Source organism: Amblyomma mixtum, chromosome 8 (assembly GCF_055824585.1).
Source record: "Amblyomma mixtum isolate Tamu chromosome 8, ASM5582458v1, whole genome shotgun sequence".
In the NCBI taxonomy this organism is placed as follows: domain Eukaryota; kingdom Metazoa; phylum Arthropoda; class Arachnida; order Ixodida; family Ixodidae; genus Amblyomma; species Amblyomma mixtum.
Genome location: NC_143019.1, coordinates 94,952,918 through 94,972,991, shown reverse-complemented (window position 1 = coordinate 94,972,991; position 20,074 = coordinate 94,952,918). Strand labels below are relative to the sequence as shown.

At 49.7% G+C, this 20,074-nt stretch overlaps 2 non-coding genes and 1 pseudogene across 2 annotated transcripts; all 3 read right to left on the bottom strand.

Annotated features, from left to right (window-relative positions):
* Window positions 1-792: 792 nt before the first annotated feature.
* Window positions 793-2,369, bottom strand: LOC149333600 (uncharacterized; annotated as a pseudogene).
* A 16,595-nt stretch (window positions 2,370-18,964) lies between these two features.
* On the bottom strand, window positions 18,965-19,036 carry TRNAT-CGU (transfer RNA threonine (anticodon CGU)). The gene has a single exon. It is a non-coding gene; the product is annotated as a tRNA-Thr (tRNA).
* A 418-nt stretch (window positions 19,037-19,454) lies between these two features.
* On the bottom strand, window positions 19,455-19,526 carry TRNAT-CGU (transfer RNA threonine (anticodon CGU)). Its single transcript has one exon. It is a non-coding gene; the product is annotated as a tRNA-Thr (tRNA).
* Window positions 19,527-20,074: the final 548 nt, after the last annotated feature.

Below are 20,074 nucleotides of genomic sequence, written 5' to 3'. Positions count from 1 at the left end.
CTACGCGATGTCGTTGTACGTGCTGTGGGTCCGCAGCAGGACTAGTATAGTTCAGCAAAAACTTTGTTAAAATACATATTGGGGAGCGGGGGGTGGCGAGGTGTCGGCTTGCAATCGTGTAAATGCAGTATTGATCACAGTGCCAAGTTCGGGTACGTGCGCCTTTTATGCGCGGAAATAGAAAAAAATCTGATTTTTCGCGCCCAAACTAGGGGTGCGCCTATTATGCGAGTAAATACATTTCATTGTAAAAAAAAAACATAAGGGAAAGAGTAGCAAAATGCATAACAAATCGAATATCTTCGAAAAAATGCTAAAACAAACTGCGAATCGAATTGAACATTTTCAAATATGAAATAAAAGGAAGATGCATGCGGAAAGAAATACTTTCAAATGTGAGATATCTTTATCTACTGATAGTAACCGCAATGGTGCGATTCTCTCTCAGCAAGTCTATTCAGATGAACTCCAGATTACAAAAATCTTAGTTTGTAGAAATGAAAGAGTGACAAACCTCAATGTAACACTGAAAAGTCAACCTCAAGTTCGTGCACAACGCTTCAGTGTTGTTTCACTGTTTTAGAGAGCTTATTTTAGTTTGGATGAGGGACACTTGCATCTCGGCATCAGCCAACACTTTCTGTTTTTTCAGCTCAAGCTCTTTCACAGAAGCGGCGGCACGCTTCCTTTCCCGTTCCTTCCTCAGTGCATCAGCCCTTTCTGCTCTCGCCCTCTCCAGCTCCTCTTTCCACCGTGCGTTCGCCCCACAGACCATTTGGAGCATCCTCTTGGTCAGCTGAACGTTACTCCTCCAGCCGACATTACGGCGTCATACACGATTCGCTGGGCGACCAAAGATTGCTCCTTCTGATTTTCAACAAGGCATTCCTTGTTAATAGAAAATCCCCGCTCGACAGACGCATTTCCGTGCGAAAGAGACAGAATCATTTTAACAAACGTGAAAAGTTCTTTGTTCGAACCACAGATGCCTGCCCAAAGGGCATCCAGCCGATGCGTGCTCCTATTGAAATTTTTCAATGTCGCTTGCGTCGAGGCTAGGGAGCATACATGCTTGTAGGACCGCATCGCCCGGTCAGCTTCTGTTCCTGTAATCCATTGGTGCTCCGTTACAACTTCAAGTGCATCACTTAGACGCCGTTCCCCGAGATCGGGAATCAGCGCGCGCGCGGGATCCAGAGACGACGATCCCCTCGTCAGCTTGTACTTCAACGGCGACCTCTCCACGATCTTTTTGGCACAGTTCTTCACGAAAGTGGCGCAGTCCCTTCTGAACCCCAAGATAGCGGAATCTGAAAGTTTCGGGGCCTTTCGGAGCGCATTCTTCGTAGCAAACCCAAGGTCAACCTTGGGCGTCGCAAGTATACGTTCGCAGTCAGATCCATGCCCACCTTGATCAGCTTTAAAGGACTGCCCGCTGCCATTATTACTTATTTCTTCACTATTCTACTCATTAGTGATCGTAGAAGGTTCTCCAATGCTGCGCCAAGAAATGGAAGCATGGCATGGGCGAATCGGTCTGGAACTCAGCCAGGAACGGCTGCAGTTCCTCCGCGATGCCATAAAAGTTAGCTTTGCAGACAGCAGAGGATCGTGAATAGCTGCTTCGACCACGCAGTAACTGGAGCTGGTCGGTCGGTTATCCTCGTTTCGGCACGACTCGACGTACACTTTTAGGTACGGCAGAATCTCAAGAGCTCTTGAAATTACGCGAACATTTTCAAGCCACCGCACAGCGCAAAACTTCATAGGGTAAATGTTGCTCCCGGTTATGCGTGCGTATTCAGCGCGTCGGGCAGGTACACATTTGAATAAGTTGTACAAAGCCCGAAGAAATTCCACGAGTTGCCAACCTGTTGCCGCATGTCCGCTTTTGAAAGCGCCGTTCACAACATGAAGGCCACAGCTACCAACTTCGAGAATACGACGGCCGTCGCTGGATTCACACAGTTCTTGTTTGATCTCACGGAGAAATTTTGCATTTACATTTGGCCCATCCATTGAGATCTGAAGAATTTTTGATGGGGAGAGTCCATCTGTGAAAGTTTTGAAAGCGGACAGCAATTCTTCCGTCCACGTGCGCCCCAGAAAGCTTGACGTCAAGTAGCGCGTTTTGACGCTCTGCTCTGCATCCGACCAAAAGCGAACCAGCACGCCCATTTGCTCTCTTTGTGCAACTTTGTTTAACGATTCGTCAAACGCCACGACTACGTGGGAGGCTTGGCTTACTTCCGACATCAGGTTCTCCTTGAAGAAATTTAAGGTGCGTTCTTGGCTGTAGCTGATGATGGGAACCTCAAAGGGAACAGAGAAGCTGATGCCGCGGCAGAACGGAGTGATGAGTGCGTCATAACAGCGTTGAGGCACCACATCACTTCAGCATTTACGACTTCTAAGTCACGCTGAAAGATATTCTTTGCTGCACGGTCGGGCTGGACGTTCGTCGCCGTAGTTGAAGCCCTTGAAGGATGCGCAGAAACAGACGGCACTGGCTCGGCATTGGTCACAACGGTGGCCGGCGGTGTCAAAAATGAGGCTACAGAGGGTGTCCCGGCGCCAGTAATGGCCAGTCGGTGCTTCTTACTTTCAGCGTGACTTGTCACCGCTCGTCTTCCTATGTTGCTGACCGAAAACTGCTTTCTGCATAGCGCGCAGTACGCTGCGTTTGGGTTACTTTCGACGGGCCTAATCCAGGCTGCAAACTCGCAATGTTTCGCATTCGTCCAGTCCTGGACGAAAGTGCACTTGAAGGCCGTCATGCTTGACACGTCGCACACAGCTTGCCTGCGGCACCACAGCAGTCATTAAAACTAAGTCGGTTCAAAACGGCGCAGCTAAGTACGGACAGACTTCGTTGCTTCGCCAGCGTCGCCAGATCGCGATAAGGCGGGAAACTATTCCCCCTCTCCCAAAGCTGCGCTGCCTGCATCGCGTGTGTGCACCCACTGCGGCAGAAATGGACGCTTCCATCAGGGAGACGCGCAGGGAGGAAGAGTTCACTCAGAAACACCGGAAAACAAGGGGAGGCCGCTGGCCGTCGAACAGCGCACGTGCAAACCGTAAGAAGCGCGCGCTCTGTCGTCGGCCACAGCGCCGGAGAAGCACCGGAAAGTACGCTTCAAAATTCGAAGTGCCGCTGGCGCCGCGAAGCTTTTTGCCGCCTTGCTGGGATGCTCCACTTGACGGCAAAACGTTGGAGGCCGGCGCTCGCTGCGGAGAGTACGCGTAACGCCGCAGTGGACAATCTGCAATGCCAGTCCGCATCGTTTACACGAGGCAGCATTATCGCGCCTTTAATTCTTTTTATGTAGAAATGCAGCTATTTTTCCCTGACATAAGCACAAATCCCCTGAGTTTTCCCTGAGTTTTTCCAGATTATCCAAATGCCCTGATAATTCCCGGTTTTCACGGTTTTCCCGGTTGGTAGACATCCTGTATGACTCACTTCAGATGTAACGGACGGACGGACAGGGTCATGGCCGCGAGTGTGAGCCATTAAAGGCTTTCGCCTTAAAAACCTATCAACAGCATCTCCCATTATCTCCGGACGCCAAACGCCGACTATAGGAGCGAACACACGAGATAAAGGCGGAGAACAAAGAAAGGAAGACGAAGACAAGATCATGAGCTCGGTGGTCACCGGTTCCAAGGGGAGCAGCGCCTCAGGTTTTGACGGGGTAAGCCGGAGGAAGACGTTGCTGCGGGAGTCATAAAGTCGATACAACGTCACTTAGTTCAGTTTTCACTGCTTATGACCTCTTTACATGCAATTGCTGTCGGCAATGAAGGCAGTCCTCGAACGTGGTTAACCAGCACAGTCCGCTTATGCTTATGGCAGCTGCAAATGGATTCATTCGACGAGTACCATGACTGAGAGACACGCTGCGCCGCGGCCCGGGACATTTGACGCTCCTGTGCACACACCACGAGGAGCGCACGTTCGAACTCTGAACCTCTCAACTCTAGAAGCGTCGGCACTACGCGAGCGACGAGCGAGAAGCCCACTGCGAAAATGTCCGCTGCGAAAGTACCAAGCTTCGAGCGGGGCCATTTCCGATAGAGACAAACGAGAGACGCTGCCGAACGATCTACGGCGCAGCACTGCACCCGTCCACGCTCTCCACATCCACCGAACCAACGGAAAGGATTTAATTAACGAGTTCGCTTTCAAATTCAGTAGCCAGCCTCAATGTTGGCATTTAAGTTGCACCAATCTGAGCTGCACAGTTATATCGCAGGGCTGACGCCGTAATCTACGATCATGAATTGCCAATGCCGGGCAGATCACATTATCCCAAGTGGAGGGGAACGCCGATGCACGCCACAGCGGCGATCAGATCTGACATGCAGCGCCCAGCACATGGGGGAAGTTTTCTTTCCGCCATGGCCCACAACGACACCACGAGATCCGCGCAACTACTGACATTTTTCTGCGCAAGCACGACAGCCACGCCGATGGGTCATAAACACACCGCAGTGGAAAAAAGCACAGGTGCACATCACTCACGTATTCAGTCTGTATATCACTGCAAGTTGATCTGAGGCTCGGGGTTCCTACGCACTGGTTTTCAAAACGTGTACTTCTACTTCCAAGGCACTCACGAAACGAAACTTTGCGGCGGCACATCTTTCAGACAGCATGGGCAATGTAAGTTCACACGACGGTGAAGAGGTGGCGCTAGCTGTCCAGGGTACGGCAACGCGCCAAGGATGGTTGAGCGCGTTGGGAGAGACAGTTGAGCTTCTCCTACCCTCAGGAGCACCACGGAGGTTATCGCCTTTTCACGTATATATAAAGAGCCCCGTCAGTATCAAGCACCATGCAGTTTTGCGATAAAATTCAAGTCGCGTTCGATTACTTGCATAGAAGGTTTTCGCACGCGTGTAGGACTGAACCGGTGCGGAGGCGCGGCGCGACACCCCCTCCTACCCGCCGCCTTTCTAGCACAAAATCACCACTTTTTATGTCCTCATGGCTTGCTTTCAAGTCCAGTTCATTCTGCACCCAAGTACTTAGTGCAGGTGAGGGCAATTTCTTCCATTTATTTTTTAACACCTAGACGTAGCGAACGTGCCCCACGAGAGATAATTCAGCAAAACTATATATGAGAAGCGCGAAACAGACAGAAAATCAAGCGCGTGCCGTTTTATTATTTTTTCCCCAAAAAAGTGAATTGCAATGAAATAAACAAGAGCAAGCGGTGTTGGTCAGGGGAATGTCCAGAATGAGATCGTGAGAATACAGGGGCCTCGCGATATGTAAACATTGGGCGTGTACAATAACTTAATCGTAGCCATATGCGCACGTATATAGCGAAAAAGTCGTGAAGTGGCAGATCAAGATGTCACAAGGGCTATAACGGAGTGGCAGTTCGGACTATTTCGAATACCTCTGGCATAACGAAACCAGCGAAGGTTGAGAACAAGCAGAGGCGCCTTCCTGTGTCCTGACTCCTACTCGGGTTCGTGTTTCTTCCGCAGGCTGCTCCACCTCAGCGTAAGAAATAATGGAAGTTTTTGACGTGCACAAAACGACTGCACTTATAGCCGCAGGAATGACTAAGAGTAAACGAATAGCGAGCAAAAACATTGTCAGACCATTGACATTACCACGCACGCTGGGATATGAATAGGGATGAGAAATGAGAACTAAAGAGACAAATCTATAGCCCGAGGGAAAATTCGAACGCACAGCAAAGAACTAAAGTCAAGAAACAAACAACCCGTCAATCAAGATTTTGAATATATCAGAAAACAAGAAAGTTGCAAAGGTCACAGGGAACAAATAATTAACTCTGTCGCACATACGAAACAGGCCAGCATATATCACTCGACGCATCCGTTAAACGACCAAGAACCCACGAAAGGGCGAACGCTTAGGAGCCACTTTTCTTCCGGTCACTGATAACGAAAATAACAGGGATATTTTAAAAGTGGGCATACCCGCAAAGAATGTCAAACAAAAATGAAAACTGGATAAAAATTTTCATTTTCTGCCCTTGAGAACTGCAGAGCTGCTGATCACTTGTTCAAAATTGGTGCGTTTTGCCAGTTCGCTTTCAGTCGATAATAATGCAAGATCGGAAAGCCTATAACTGACCCATGAATTATTCCAATTAGTTTTGATTTCTTTCAGCTTAGAAAAACTCCTCTTGTCGTAGAATGTTGTTAGTTTCGGAATAGAAACTTTGAGTTCTTCCTTAGTTCAAGAAGACATTTTGCTTGAAGAGGTTCAAACGAAGTTTCCAGCTCTAGAATCGCTTTTGTTCTTACGCATAGCTCGGCATAACATCTAATCCACTCCAGCATCGCCCTCTTATTTGCTTCCTGCAATGAAAGTCCCGAATCTTTCGCTTGTTCTCCTGCCATCCTGTTCTTTAACCTGGAGCGTCTTTCAACTGCAATTCCGAGTTCATTTGATTGTATGAGCGCCGGCTCAATAGCATCGTGGACTAGGCGACCACGTTCCTCTTTGAGGAAAAGCTTATGGCCTCCAGCTTTGCCACGAGTTTGTCAAGGGAAGAGTCCTTTTGTCTGCAAATACAGTTGCGCAGCATGGACTACGTCCAGTACTGCACGCCACAGCTGCAAGTAACATAGAAAAGTAAAGTCAGAAACAGCGACTGCAATGCATTTTGCTGCAGCGTCTAAATTTTCCTGCGGTTTACAGAGGGCTTCCATATGACTGCTACTAACTCGTCGTAATGTTCCCTCGTTGACTTTACTGCAGCGTAATGGGCGTTCCAGCGTGTCACTGACAACCTTCTGAGAGCCAATCCGGTGTGGCTGATCAACAAGGAGTTGACGCCGCGAAGAAAGAAAAGAGTGCCTGAATAGATCCAAAAGACTTCATGCAAGATAAATTCTGAGCAAAGGAATGGTGGCCACACAGGTCTACGCAACAACTGAAGTTAGCTTTTTTTGTTTTTCTCCTTAATAATGGCTTGTACGTTCCCTTGGGTACCAATACTGGCAGCATTGTCATAGCTTTGTGAACGGCACATTGTTATGTCTATCCCGTAACGTTATACGCATTGTAGTATTGCAGAAGCAAGATCAGAAGCTGTCGTGTCCGGTCGCTGTGTTGAATGCAGCGAAAGACGCACACGGTACATAAGACTTCGTTTATTTTAAGCTGAAGAGGGTGCGACCAGCGTCGACCGAGGTAGGAGCCGAACTGGCCGCCCGAAGAAAGGAGGGAGTGGAGAAGCGTCCACGGCAGGGAGTGGCTTCCCAGAACAGGAGGAGGGTGCGGGGGCGCACCGTGGGGGGGCATCCGGCGACAGCGTGCGACGAGGGGCAAGTGTCGTTAGGAGGAGGATTGAGTGGTCGTTAGGAGGAGGATGCGAACTGTCGTTAGGAGGGGAATGCGAGTGGTCGTTAGGAGGGGGCGCACACACACAAAAGCGATAAGGGGACACAACAGAAGCTTTTTTAACCCTTTAGTGGAGTAAATGTCAAGAATACTACTTTCACTTCCAACTTCCTTTTTTTCTCTTCTGAGGCACCTGATCACTTCCACCATCTGGTCGCAATGAGGTATCTCCAGCGAGCTGTCGAACATAATCCCGTAGTACTGCGCGGATTTGATCTCCAAAACAATCTTCTCTTTCACATGCCTTGCGAGCACGCCCATAAATTTGTTTTGTGTTACTGGGGAACGATAAGAGACGACCGGGTCTTTTATTTTCTCTTTGGTCTCTTTTGCTTTGAAATGTGCTCTTTAAGCACTGGATCATAATCAGAAAGCATTCCAAACATTTTCAAAAAGTTTCCTTTGTTCACCGCCAATTCATATTCCTTGTGCCCGCGGATTGCCAGAGTCTGCTTTGACAGAAACAGTGTAATATCAAGCAGTCGATGCAATATATTACACTGCAGTCCATGCAAAAACAGTGAAACTTCTCGCTGACAGGTGAGTATGCCATCAATGACGGCAAGATTTCCTGGCCTTTAGGGATTGCTTTGTAAAACCAATCCTTGGAATGCTAGCGCAACCCCCCCTTTGGCTTTCATACCTTGTCTCGTCACTGAGCCAAAATGTCCCTATTTGTTTTGAAATGAAGTACTCCCCATTTCCGGCATTTCAGGTCGACAAATATCTCTTAATGTTATCTGCCAGAGGGAGACATCACGAAACATTTAAGAACTTTCTTCGTGAACGTCACTTATACGACACGTAGTGCCATTACTCGACTCACTCTCAGCTCTCACAACAGCTTCTTCCGTTCTGTGCAGTTGTTCCTGATCTTCAGATTGCACGGTGCTATCAGAAGATTAGTCTTCAGCTTGAGTGCGTCGAGCATGATGTGCCCGTCGTATCACTCGCTCCTTTTCACATCATGAAGCATGGCTCCAGCTTTTTTTTTCGATTTCCTTCCATTCTGGATCTCGCGCTTTCAGCTGCTGAGCCCCACTTGGCCTTTCTGGTTTGCGCACTCGTTCCCGTTGCTACTGAATGAACGCGTCTACAAAAGAGTAAATTTAAAATATTTGCCTTCTTGTACTGCGCTTCCAGAATAAAGGCTTTAAAACGCAAGAAAGGGCGAAACGCATGCACGTTCAGTGATAAATCGCTGCCAGCTACGACTAGTCGTTAATATTTGCATGTATGGCTCTCAAATCTTCTGTCCATATTCTTTTTCGCCTGGACTCTCGCTACAATTTGAGCACCACATATTAGGTACCGCTCTCAGCCTTACCTCGTCAATCCATGGAGGCGGCCCTTCCCGCTGACGAGTCCAGGGTTCAGCTCTTGCGCTGCACTTGGAGCCGCAAGCGCATGCGAAGTTCTAAACTGCGCTCTGCTATGATGCAACCGCCGCTCGGGGTACTCCACGAGGCGCTCACTTATCTCCGTGACGATGAGAAGGCGGCGGGTAAACATGTGACCTGCGCTACGCACGACTCGATGTGCGCCGCTCCTGGCCATCTTAAGTACCTGCTCAGGCTGCCGAACCAGAACTATCCAACGGACCGATTCCCGAGTGTCGAATACCAACATACGGTTGAGCGAACGGCCGCAGAGAAATCGTGTCGCATTCCACCTGTGGCTGTCTGTGCAAAAGTCTTCGCTGAGGATCGCATATCGAGACGGCCGAATGGTTCAGCCCAGCGGCGCCACTGCAGGCCCTTACATACGGCCGTGCCCACACTTGGTTGTTTTTGTGTGTTTTTAGTGCAGCATTTCGTTGCTGGGCTTGTGCAGCGGATCCGTCCGCAATGCAGCTGACATGGATAACAATAACGCTTACTTGGATATGAATGAAAGCATCCTAATAAGCGCGCGTTACATGTTAACTAGGTGGTCGCGTATGCAGGAGAATAAGTTATCCGCATTGTCGAAGCGAGGTTGGAACGAGCAGACCGGAAGCGAACAATTTAACACGATGACGAAAATGGAGACAAGCCATAGCTAGCAGGCGGGCATAGTACGCGGGTGCTGCTGCAAGTATTTCCATAAATGAATAAAATTCTGCTGCCGGGTACCGCAAAAATATTCACTGCCGAATTTCTTGACAATAAACTGGCCCAGCACAGTATTTCTACAGCAGTTTCAACAAACGTTACGCGGGTGTATATGCAAATATGTTACTCCTTGCCTTCTCAGGGTGGCTTCTCTACTTAAGCCTGCAGTACACCCTCATACGTGCTTTCAGTCATAGCCTGGAAGAGAACACAACTGCCCCCGCTGTGGATGTCCTTCGAGGCCCATAAGCGAGCGCGTAAGATGAAACTCTTGGAAACAGCGACCTTACTGCCACCACAACTGTCCTGTGCTCAGCGCCGGTGGTTGTTTCTCAGGATTGTTCCAAGAACGAAAGTGCCCCTCAAATGGCGCAACTGCAAGTCTCGTCATGTTGCAGCTAACAGGCTTGGGGTCTTGGTCTGCAAGCGTTCGCACCAAGAGGGCGGTGGTACGTAATAAGCGCTGTCTCGGATTTCACAGGGAAACACCCTTTCAGCGCACTGTATACCCGAACCCGTTCCTCAAATACTCTCCGTCTCAAAGCGTTGTAGTTAGGCCCTAAGCAGAGCGCTTTACATGCCACATGCATAGATGAATGCCCTTTACTTTGCTCTCTCATATCACTTTTCACCTCTCCTTTCCGCGGAAAAGTGCAAGTTGACCTCCGCATCCAGAATGCAAAGATACCAACGCGTACTGATGTCGTACCAAAAGAAAATATTATGCGCGAAACAGCCTTTTCGACCTGGGGTACGTGGGCCCGGCGTCCGCACTGAGGCTCGGTTTTGTTTTTAACGTATTTAGTTATTTTTCTCGTTTTACCAAAGACTTTTCCTTGTTCAGAGAGAGACAAAGGTCACAACCACACAACGCAATGCGTGAATACCTTTGGGTATACCTCCTACCCATTTTCCGTTCTAAAGCACCCGTCCTGCCTATACACACACAAAAGAGAGGCGATGCGGCGGCGCGTCTGCCGATGGGTGTCGCCTAACACGCTGCCGGCGCGCAGGGGCCTCGGATGAGTATCGGATTAATGCTCGAGTTTCCAGGGTACACGCAAGAACACATGCCCGGGCCGACGTTAAGACAAGGGTGTAGAGTCTCTGGCGTTCTAGAGCAGTCCTCACAACAGAATAATTCGTTCTACGTGAACATCAGACTTGCCACTCTACGTCTCAGCAGCACCATCCCGCACCTTTTTCTGTTTTCACACAATAATTCATTTCACCCCCCCCCCCCCCCCCCCCCACCCCCTCTATCTCTCCCTTCTCACTGCCCAGCTGCACCCCGCCTGAGCGCATCATCCTCGCGACGCCGCCGCTACTCACTCAACACACCCCTTGAATTCCGCAGTGCCGTCCGTCAATAACTAAGGTCCAAAAGTCTGTTCTGTTCAGGCTGTTCTGAATAAAAAATTAGCTGCGAGTCAGCGCTCTTCTGTGTCGCCTTCATCTTTTGTCTTTCCTCTGTGTCGCGCTGCACCACCCACAATAAATTCTTCGTGTTACTGGGATAATATATGGAGTTTTAGGAAAACGCTTATTATACACACCACAAACGCAGTAAGCAGGGCACTGAAAACCATTCAAGGGATGTGCAAATTAATTTCAGGAATATGGTTGCCGCCTTTGGCATCAACCGTCCTGTACAAACGTGCATGATCTTGAACGCTCGTGCAGAGTGCATCCTTAAGGGAGGGGGTTCTGGCCACTGTGCCGAGCGATTTAGAATTACCTGGGCACGACAAGAGAGACATGGTAGATATAGTGTACATACCACCGTTATTGGCTTAAGAATTTTTTTTTCACTTGCTCCAAGCTAAACGAAAAAAATGTCCCACTCCTTCTATTATTACGCTGACATTATTGTTGTAAAGGCTAAAATCGTAAAGGTAAATTTTTTTGGACGGAGAAAACCTAATACCAGTCGCATTTAAAATAAACGCGCTGTCGGGACTTAAAATCAAGGGAGATTTTCTCTGAGTACGTAAGCGCGCCGACAAGTTGCATGATGTTTTTTTCCTTACTTGCTTCATTCGTCGCCTCGAGTAGCTCCTGGCATCGCAAATTTATTTTTAGCGAAATGGAAACACTTTATGTTTGGAACATAATATTCAGCGTAAGGAGCGCAGATTTTACTACCCGCCAATAGGACTGCACATCATCGCGCTGAACACATCATTATCTTTGTCCGGGAACGCAGTCACCACAACGGTGCCCATACCAGGCATTAATTTAGACCCTCTGCGCCCAGGACCCTTTCCGCACGTACTTCAAGGATCACCTACAGCACGCGAAATATCCATCGCACCCACCGCACGCATCACGCAGGAGGTTTCACTGCTCTTCAACAACTCATGCACACACGCAGAGTGTAGTCCACAAACAGGACGAACGAAAGCCCGCAGCGAGACCGTATACAATGCGATCTGTATGCATTTCTCGTAGGATGCACGTAAGTTTGACGTGGCTAATCCTGCACGTGACGGCATTTCTTTCGCCACTTATTTGTCTCGGAAGTCACATTGAGGAACCTGAAACACTTGCCCGCTCACTGACTGTCAATGGCAGAACATTCGTCGTTGCCTCTTGCAAGGGTCACTGGGACCGTTCAGACGCCGCATGGATTCGCCTGTTACCGGCGGCCTCCAGTCACTGGCTGACGCAAGACATAGGTCTCCACCGGTTACTAATGGCCAATCAGGCAAACAGTTTGGCGACGGTATTTCTGGTGCCATCACTGGGACCATATGGCTTCAATGAATGTGCCCGTTTGATAAGCCAGGGAGACGTGACAACATACCGAACAGTGTGGGTGTTGCTAGGGCAGGACGAAGGCGTGGAGCGCTTGGCTAATCTCCACACCAACCTTCCTGGAAATCGCCTGTGCCGTACAGGATTTGTGTGCATGATGTCATGCAGGAAGACGCCGGGCTCTGTGACGCGCTTCACTCGTTTTAGGATCCTGGCGAGAACATGTGACCGAGAGCGCAATAATATGATCACGGAGAGCCACGTCTTTCCCGTCGGCGCCGCCATAAGAGGCGTTTGTGCGCATGATAAATCAGGCGGCCCAGCTGTCTTGTTCAGTGTCCCCGCATAGTCTCCTCATTGCGTTTCTTCGAATTATGAATGTGACAGTTCAGAGGAAAGCATTTCCTAACGAACAGTCATACGGCTACGAAATGGTACGCAGTGCGATCGACGTCGCCATGACGCCACTGCCGCTGCACGAGAGGCTCGCCGAGTGGTTCGACTTCTCTGGCGTGGTCTCTTATTTTAACAGCGTATTTTACTCTCGACAAGCCCTAAGCCAGACGCTTTCGTATCACGGCGTGGTAGCGAAGTCGCAGCATGCATTCGCGTTGCTCATAGTGTGTTTTGTTTTGTGCTCATTGGTGCTCAGCGTCGCGGACATGCTCGAGTTCAAATTCTCGTTCCAAGACCACGCCTACGACTCAGTCATGCTGGTCCTGGCGGCCGTGTACGCGGCGTCCGCGCAAATCCCTGCGTGGCGCCTCTGTAAGCGCTGCAGATACACTGCGCTGAGCTTCTGGTTCTTGGGCGTCTTTCCTATGTCAGCTTACATGAGGAGTCACCTTATCTCGACGCTGAATGTTCGAGCGGCACCAAACTCCCTGGACACGATTGGAGAGCTGGACGAGGATTTGGATCGCGGCTCTCTTCCCTTGCGCTGTCGCGGGGTCGTCATTGCACTACGAGCTGACAGTCAACCTCAATGCCAACCCGCTGGCGCGAAAGATCAGCTTAGCCTTCAGCGCCAACCGCCACGCGAGAAAACTCGAAACGAAGGTGTTCGAGAGCTTCTTAAAATGCGCACTCAGGCCGGACCACGTATGCTTAAGCGAAGAACATCCGCCTTACGTGGTTGAGGCTGTGAGTCAAGACATTTTGCTGTCTAGGGACAAGCTGGGCAACATCTTTGCGACGACCCTAATGCAGAAGACGTTCGAACTAAAAGCGCAGTAGAGGCAGTTTATACTCAGAGTGCACGAGACTAGAATTCTGTACACGCCTCAGTGGGGAAACCTCAGAAGCAAACTGCAGCGGGTGAACGCCACAGCGGAATCCAGGCACCAGTTGGTGGAGCTTACCGGTTTCTTCACGTACTTTATATTCTCCCTGACGGCTTCATTAGTAGTCTTTGTAGCGGAAATCCTCGTCAGTTATTTTGTCCAAACACGCAGCAGGACCCGCATTCGACATTTTTCACGGGTTTTTCAGCTTGCGCCGGAGCTCGAAGACCCGGATGGTGCATTAGGTATGAAAAAGCAGTGACGATCGTTCTGTAATATTTAAGGCTTATCGCTGGAGAAAAAACCAGACAAAGGTAACGCATGCCAAGTGATCATTAGAGGGCCGTAAAAGAGTCAGGCGCCATAGACAGTTTAAGCATCACATCTGACGGACGTAAACGGTACACGGGAAAATATCCCTCACTCGTATATTAAGAGTATGGGGATTTATTAACGTTCAGCGCACTCTGTTCAAAGCCACCTTCTGGCTGTGTTAAAGTAAACTACGAGATGTTGCAGGCGAACAATAAGGTTCCAAATACTCTTCAGAGTGCGTCACAAATGGCGATATCGAGATAAAGTATCTGCAAAACCATTCGATTCATATCTTAACACACGAATTAAATTCCAGAACTCCTACTGCCACAAGTACGAACTGCTATATCTCTCCTTATACCACTCGCTTACCGAGGGTAAATCTCAAAGTGGCAAAAGTCTCGGCGAAATCTCATGCCAGGCTGAAAATTGCCACCGTCGTTAGGGCTAGGATTAGAGGGGGGCTAGGATGTAAAGGCCTTAGCGATGCATTTTTCATAAGAAAATAATTGTGGCCCTGCTTTTTGACCGAAGGAGTGCGTGGAATATAACACACAAAAGGACCGGCCCAATCCCAGACTGCCCTTCCAATGTTTGTCTATAAATGCGTCCATATTTTAGTACGGGTTTATACAGAACACCTCAAGGCCAGCACTTTCTCACTATTTGAAAAGCGTTTCGGGCTAGGAACGTTACGACCGCCGCACATTTACTACTGACTTCATGTAACTAATTTGTTTATTCCTAGCCCTTAGCACCGCTTTCTTTGTGAATGTTCGTCGTGGAACAAGAACTTAGTTTGTCACTCATGACGGAAATACAGCAATGCAATAAAGGTTGGAGATAATGTCCCTAAGTCATATGTCTGCGTCTTCTTTTAATCTAATTTTTTTCCGCTGAAGGCCTGTTATATATATATATATATATATATATATATATATATATATATATATATATATATATATATATATATATCACCGCTCCTACGAATGTTATTGAAGTGATCGTTGAAGGTGTTACTGTTGACGCGCTCATTGACACTGGTGCTGCCGTGTCCATCATTAGTCGCAACTTGTGCCGCAGACTAAAAAAAGTGATGACGCCGCTTTCGGACCTTTCGCTTCGCACCGCCAGCGCTGACCCCATTCGCCCTCTGGCAGCGTGCACTGCCCGCCTCGTCATCCATGGCCTCTCCTACACCATTGAGTTCTTCGTTCTCACCCGCTCCTCTCATGACATCATCCTCGGGTGGGACTTTCTGTCCGCGCATCACGCCATCATTGACTGTGCACGTGCTGAAATTAATTTGTCGCCGCTGTGTGATGCTCTTCTGGACGCCTCCCCTGTTACCGCCGCGCCTATTCTCGCCGCTGATGACGTCGACGTGCCAGCTTTCTCATGTGTTCTCGTGCCGCTGACTTGTGCTGCCCTCTCTGACGCTACTGTCCTTTATTCACCCTCTCCTCTTTGTGCGGACCGAAAATCTGTCATGCTCCCTCATGCCGTGCTCACACTTTCTAGTGGTTGTGGTGCCCTGTACGTCGCGAACCCGTTGCCTTTCCCCACCACTTTACTTCGGGGAGAATCGCTTGGCACAGTTGGTCATCGATCTCGACGACGCTTCTCCTGTCCTTGATGAGCCTGCCGCCCATGGAATCAACGCCCTCACTCCTCCCGCCGACATCGCCGACCCGTCCTCCTCGGATATGTTTTCCCATTCTGTCGATGCCGCTCTACCACCTCACAACCGCGCCCAGCTCATTGCTTTGCTGCAGCGCTTCCGCGCATCCTTCGACTCCCCGCAAGCACCGTTGGGTCGTGCAGCAGCCGTTCGCCACCATACCGACACTGGCACCCATGGACCCTTGAGCCAACGCCCCTACCGCGTCTCCTCCGCCGAGCGCCGCATCATTGATGAACAGGTGAACGACATGCTACACCGCGGCGTGACTCAGCCCTCGCACAGCCCGTGGGCTTCTCCGGTCGTGCTCGTGAAGAAAAAGGACGGCTCCATTAGATTCTGCGTAGACTACCGCCGGCTAAACAAAATTACTCGGAAGGACGTCTACCCCCTGCCTCGTATAGATGACGCGCTGGATTGCCTGCAGGGAGCAGAGTACTTTTCTTCGTTGGATCTGCGCTCTGGGTACTGGCAGGTGCCGATGGCCGAAGTCGATCGCCCGAAAACAGCTTTCATCACACCTTCGGTCTCTGCAACGCGCCTGCCACATTTGAGCGTATGATGGACAACATCCTCCGTGGGCTTAAATGGCAGACCTGCCTCTGCTACTTGGACGATGTTGTCATCTTCTCCCAGAATTTTCCTTCTCATCTTCTTCGCCTCGAGAGTGTTCTTCGCTGTCTCAGTGATGCTGGCCTGCAGCTGAACTTGAAAAAGTGTCGCTTTGGCGCCCGACAGCTGACTATCCTAGGCCACGTCGTGTCCAAGGATGGTGTACTCCCGGACCCTGCCAAGCTCCGCGCAGTTGCTGATTTCCCGAAGCCAACATCCCTGAAAGAACTCAGAAGCTTTCTTGGCCTTTGCTCCTACTTTCGCCGGTTCATCAAGAATTTTGCTGCCGTTATCGCCCCGCTGACGCAACTTCTCGCTGGTAGCCACGACTTGTCGGCTTGGTCCCCTGCATGCGACGAAGCTTTTGCAACGCTGCGCCAGCTCCTCACCTCTCCTCCGATCTTGCGCCATTTCGACCCTTCCGCGCCTACAGAACTGCACACAGACTCCAGCGGCATTGGTCTCGGTGCCGTTCTAGCTCAGCGGAAACCTGGTTTCAATGAGTACGTTAATTGTTGCTTACGCCAGCCGTGCGCTCACAAAAGCGGAGACTAATTATTCCGACACAGAAAAAGAATGCTTGGCGATTATTTGGGCGATCACAAAATTTCGTCCTTACTTATATGGGCGCCCGTTCGATGTCATTACCGATCACCATGCCCTTTGTTGGCTGTCGTCACTCAAAGATCCATCTGGCCGCCTCGCACGTTGGGCTCTGCGTTTACAAGATTACGACATTCGGGTCATTTATCGTTCCAGTCGTAAACACTCCGACGCCGACGCTCTCTCGCGCTCCCCTGTGACCTCTGAGCCTGACCCACCATCTATTTCCGGCCTCACACCTTCTCTTGACTCTATTGATATGGCTTCTGAGCAGCGCAAGGATCCTTGGATTACTTCTCTTCTGGATTTCCTAGCCAACCGCTCAGCGCACCTCTCTTCTAGAGCGCTCCGTCGTCAAGCCCATCACTTTGTCGTGCGTGACCAGCTGCTGTACCGTCGGAACTACCTCCCCGATGGTCGCAAATGGCTGCTCGTGATTCCTAGGCATCTCCGCTCCGCCATTTGTGCCAGTTATCATGATGACCCACAATGCGGTCATGCCGGTCTGCTAAAAACTTTTACCCGCCTACGCCTTCGGTATTATTGGCGGGGCATGTACCGTTTTGTCCGCCAGTACATACGCTCTTGCCTGGAATGTCAGCGTCGCAAGAACCCACCACCGCACTCACCTGCTCCTCTGCAACCTTTACTGTGTCCCGTCCGGCCATTTGACCGTGTTGGAATTGACTTTTATGGCCCTCTTCCCTTCACTGCCGCCGGCCACCGCTGGATCATCGTCGCCATTGATCATCTCACCCGCTATGCGGAAACTGCACCGTTACCAGCTGCGACCGCCTCTGAAGTAGCCGTTTCATACTTCAGAACATCATTCTTCGTCACGGTGCGCCTAAGGAATTGCTCAGCGATCGGGGTCGCGTCTTCTTGTCCGGCGTCGTGGAAGCCCTCCTTCGGGAGTGTCATATATCGTTCACCGCACGACGTCTTCGTACCATCCGCAGACCAACGGCATGACCGAGCGCTTTAACCGAACCCTCGGCGATATGATGGCCAAGTACATTTCTGCCGATCACTCAGACTGGGACCGAGTTCTCCCTTTCGTTACCTACGCTTACAATTCTGCAACGCAAGCCACTACTGGTTTTTCCCCGTATTTTCTTCTCTAGGCCGCGAGCCTTCCTCCATCATGGACACCATACTCCCTTACTGCCCCGATTCGTCCGAATTGACCACCGTCTCTCAAGCCGCTGCGTACGCCGAAGAATGCCGTCAACTGGCCCGTTCCTTTACTTCTCACGACCAGCACCGTCAGAAAAGCGCCCGCGCCGCTTCCCCAGGTCTGCCGCCGTCTTATGCTCCTCAATCCTTGGTTTGGCTTTGGGTGCCCTCCTGCAGCTCGGGGCAGTCTACAAAACTGCTGAGCAAATACCAAGGCCCCTATCGCGTTGTTCAGCAGACATCCCCAGTTAACTACCTGATCGAGCCCCTCACGCCTTCTTCTGACAATCGCCGCCGCGGCCGTGAAATTGTGCATCTAGACCGCCTGAAGCCCTACTACGACCCAGCTATCGTCTCGAGCCCTTAGGCCGCCAGGATGGCGCCTTTTCACCCCGGGGGTATTGTAATAAAGAGAGTTGGGGTTTGCTGCCCCAGCGGCTAGCGCCGACGAAGGAGACGAAGAAGATAGAAGACGAAGCTGACGAAGCTCGGGAGCGCGCTTGCGAACGCTGGCCTGCTGAACAGCACCGCTTGAACAAAGACCGGCCGTTCCCACTAATTGTGCGAGTCGTCTTATTACAATATATATATATATATATATATATATATATATATATATATATATATTGTATTCAGTAGGGGTTCGAATGGCCCAGTTTACTAGTTTAGGTACAGTATTACGACAAAGGCGACTGTTCTTTTAACGTTTATTTTGCCAACAGTTTCGGGAATGGTATTCCCTTCGTCAGGGCAGGGAATACCATTCCCGAAACTGTTGGCAAAATAAACGTTAAAAGAACAGTCGCCTTTGTCGTAATACTGTACCTAAACTATATATATATATATATATATATATATATATATATATATATATATATATATATATATATATATATATATATATGACAGAAGCCAACAGCCACAGAAACCAAGGGGCACAGGGGATTAAATATATTTATTTAATTTGTGGTGTTGATCAATTTAGAATATTACTGAATATGTCATCGCTTAAAGCCAATTGATTAGAAAAGCAGAAGAAAAAACAACCACATGCCGCCGGTGGGATCCGAACCCACGACCTCCGAATTACGCGTCCGGTGCTCTACCGCTGAGCTACGGCGGCGGCTGTCAAATCTTCTGCTTTCAGGGGTATTTATGCTTACAAGTAACCTAACCTTGAGAGTGTTCATCAGCGCCACCCACGTTCATAAGCGGCGGACGTGGAACGTCCTGAGTTACCGCGGGTGTGACGTAGAACGTCATCGAACGAAGAGGGTGGAAGCTGCGTGAGAACCCTCTTATGCTTCCTATGGCGCCAAGGCTGCCAGAACCGAGGCCCTCGCTAAGCAATTAAGCAAACAAGGGAAGGGGAATGAGGGGCTCGTTATAAATATGACAGAAGCCAACAGCCACAGAAACCAAGGGGCACAGGGGATTAAATATATTTATTTAATTTGTGGTGTTGATCAATTTAGAATATTACTGAATATGTCATCGCTTAAAGCCAATTGATTAGAAAAGCAGAAGAAAAAACAACCACATGCCGCCGGTGGGATCCGAACCCACGACCTCCGAATTACGCGTCCGGTGCTCTACCGCTGAGCTACGGCGGCGGCTGTCAAATCTTCTGCTTTCAGGGGTATTTATGCTTACAAGTAACCTAACCTTGAGAGTGTTCATCAGCGCCACCCACGTTCATAAGCGGCGGACGTGGAACGTCCTGAGTTACCGCGGGTGTGACTTGATGAATATGATGAATATGATATGATATGAATATGATGAATATGAATATGATGAATATGAATTTGATGAAAGAGCCTTAAAACGCCTGAAAAATCGATATCCTCTTTCAGCTCCCCTCCCCCCAAACTGACACGTGTTTAATATGCCTAACAATGCCAGTTTAAAATGCCTAACAGCGTATTGCAGGAATAACCCCTCAAAGTCCAATGCCGAAACGATCACGCGCAGTCGTTACGTACTGTGAGAGATCTAATGCCCTCTGGGCCCGCAAAGGTGGAGGCTGGTGGAAAAAGCTACAAGCGCCCCTCTCAAGCACCAAGTGGTACGTATACCGTGTGCTCTTCCCTGTCATTCTTCGTAGGCCGAGGAAAAGTAAGGAAATATTAGGGAGGTGTGTTTTACGGTGCTGGTCATTTTG